This window comes from Asparagus officinalis, chromosome 4 (genome assembly GCF_001876935.1).
Source record: "Asparagus officinalis chromosome 4, Aspof.V1, whole genome shotgun sequence".
Lineage (NCBI taxonomy): Eukaryota > Viridiplantae > Streptophyta > Magnoliopsida > Asparagales > Asparagaceae > Asparagus > Asparagus officinalis.
Genome location: NC_033797.1, coordinates 136750137 through 136753197, shown reverse-complemented (window position 1 = coordinate 136753197; position 3061 = coordinate 136750137). Strand labels below are relative to the sequence as shown.

At 28.6% G+C, this 3061-nt stretch overlaps 1 long non-coding RNA gene across 2 annotated transcripts in view; it reads left to right on the top strand.

Moving 5' to 3' along the window:
* Positions 1 to 3061, top strand: part of LOC109839486 — a 12326-nt gene that overhangs the window by 7011 nt on the left and 2254 nt on the right. For both annotated transcript variants that reach the window (XR_002246647.1, XR_002246648.1), the window contains exon 3: positions 222 to 451. This is a non-coding gene — a long non-coding RNA (uncharacterized LOC109839486). The remainder of the gene's footprint in view (positions 1 to 221; positions 452 to 3061) is intronic.

The following is a 3061-nucleotide window of genomic DNA, read 5'->3' as shown; positions in this document are numbered from 1 at the left end:
GTGGGTGTTGAAGTTTGCGTCCCTGTTTATTAAAGAGGGCCTTGTGGACTCAGTTGGACTCGAACTTGTCCAAATTGAACAGAAATCTATAGAATTAGAAACCATCTGATAACTACCTAAATCTAGAGAAATTTCAAACACAATGTTCTCCTAATGTCTATTTTCAGCTGTAATTGATTGCATATTCTCTTGTTTTAAAGACTTCTATATTGTTCAATCAGGATCCAGGATAGGAAAGTGTGTTCCAGTCTCTGGATCACTTTGCTGCTGGACTGCAAAAGGCTTTAGAATTAAAGTTCACCTGAAAATGTGTTCCTGTCTCTGGATTTGCTCGTACCAATCTTCTTATGATTTCATGTTGCTGCTGGAGATCGGAAAGTAGAAGCACACATCATCTCCCAAGGTGCAATAAGAGCAAAAGAAGATTACCCTGCTTGTCTAAAGAGGAAAGGTACCTTTCTAGCTGGTGGTTTATCATGTATAGACGAGAATGTACTATTGATTTTCCTAAATTCTTCTCCTTTGGTTGGCATTACTACATGTTACCTTCCTTCTTTCATCTTAATTCTGGGCATTCTAATCCCAGGGAAATAATTGGGCAGAGTAACGTGCTGTTTTATGTTTCAAGTTTTGATGCTTTGATTGCTGAACTTCATGCATGGGCAGAGTAGGAAGCAATTCTGCACATAGTATGGGCTCATTACTACTAGTATAGATTATAAGTGAGTTAGTTTACAGCACCTGCTACCTGTGTACAGTTGTATTCTATACTCCATTAGGATGACACTGTCCATTTTTAACCACCATCGCCGCGAGAACGTCACTGTCCACAGTTAATCACAATATTACTTTTTTATTATTTTCTATGACCTGAGAGGCATAAATTATGCAGTTTGAACATGTTAATAGGCCCATGTTTGACATTTGAAAAGCAGGCTTTTCTTGGGGGGGTGTGATCTAAAGAAAACTTAGCCCGGACTGTTGTAAACACTAGATGGTGCTATTCATGAGGAAAATTGAAAATAGTATCCTACTTTCTAATATATGTTCTTGCTTTGTAGATCAAGGTCAAAGTTGAATGGCAGCAAAAAGAAAATCCAGAGACTCCTTTTAGGCATTTCGTTCATTGAAAGGGTATCATGTTGCCCATTTGCATTTTTCTAGTATGACCCCTTTTTCTGGGTGCAACTTTACTGCCTTACTAAACTTCGACATGTTGCCCTTTTAGTTTTGCCAAAAGCCTTGGCTATATGATGCAGGACAATATCATATCATACTCCCTTTAAAAGCACGAGTTCGGAAAAATCTTTTGATAGACAAAAATACCATTGTAATTCAAATATTATTTCATTAATTAAGAGTAAGTTGATAAATTGATGAATTCTTATTAGATATGCATAGTATGAAGATAAGGATACAATTTAAATTAAAATGTAAATCTAAATTAAATTATTAAATGCCAAATTTGCAAATATCTACAAAATGAAGGGTGTATATACAAAAACCAAATAAATTAATGAGACAAATAATGTCTACCCTAAAGGTCGAACCCAGGAACAACGTAGACCTACAAATGTACATAATGTGAATGAGATATTTATAAAATCCACCAAAAAAATTAAAGAAACAAAAGTCATTTTCAATATTATAAAAAAAGAAAAATAAAGGAAAATAAAAATCATATCATACTCCCTTTAAAAGCACGAGTTCGAAAAAAGCTTTCAATAGTCAAAATTACCATGTACTATTTTAAATATTTAATTTAAATTATAATATATCCTAATCATACTTGTATCGTATCCTAATACCCCATGAACTATCTCTAGCTCAACAATTTAAATAAGATTAATAAAATGTATGAAACAGCTCTGCAGTATCAGTTTATTACATAAAGTATTACAAAAAAGCAAAAAGTTTTAAAAATTAGACAAAATACTCTCAAAAGTTTAAAATTACATAAAATAAAAAGCTAAAAATTTAGAACTTGGCAAAGAAAAGAGTATTTGTCTGATATTCTTTCATTAAGATATATAAATATAACTTATAATTTAAGGTTTACTATCCCTTTTCAGAATCTAAAAATAGTCAAGTTGATACTGGTAGAAAAATAATAATAATAACATCTTAAAATATCCAGTTAAAGAATAAAATTTTTAAAATATATATGATAGATTAAAAATTAATATTATTGTATAAATTAAAGTAACTACATATAATTTTACCAATATGTTAGAGCAGAAAAAATACATATGTATCATTAATTGAAAGAAGACTAAATCACAAAAAACTGATAAAAGACTATAATATAATAGTTTAATATTAATTGATTATAATTTATAAATATTGATCTCTAATGGTAATAATAAGTAGCTAACATACTATAATACATGAATTACTGTTAAAAAACTAAAAAGTTTCAAAAATTGCACAAAACACCCTCAATAGTTCAAAATTACACAAAACATCTTGACATTTCAAAACTTAAAACAACGAACATAAAATCTAAAAATTAGTAGTAGCCCCCCTAAAATTTAAAATTTACAATTAACACCCTCAATTTTAAAAATTGTAGAAAGACCCTTAAAAGTTCAAAATTACAAAAGAAAAATCATGAAATTTGAAAAATATATTGATAGATTAAAGTTTGATATATTGATAGAATGAAAGACAGTAATATAATAGCTTAGCATTAATTGATTATATTTTATAAACATTATTCTATTATGTTAGTAATATTCATAGGGTAAAATTTTTTTTAGGTATAACCCATTCAAACAAATATTAAAGAAGATAAATAATCACAATATTAAATTTTAGAGGCATAAGTGAGTAAAAACTATCAAATTGAAATCAAAGAATAAATTTTAGTAAGAAAATTAACTAAAAGTAAATAGTTATAATATTTAACCACGTGCAATACACGTGCATAAAAACTAGTGGTTTCAAAATGTTAAAGTTGAGATTAGGATAATTCTGTTAGGATTATAATTTAGATTTTAATTTTAGTTAGGATTAGATAATTTAATTATGATTGATTTTTGTTATTTATTTAGGACTGAAT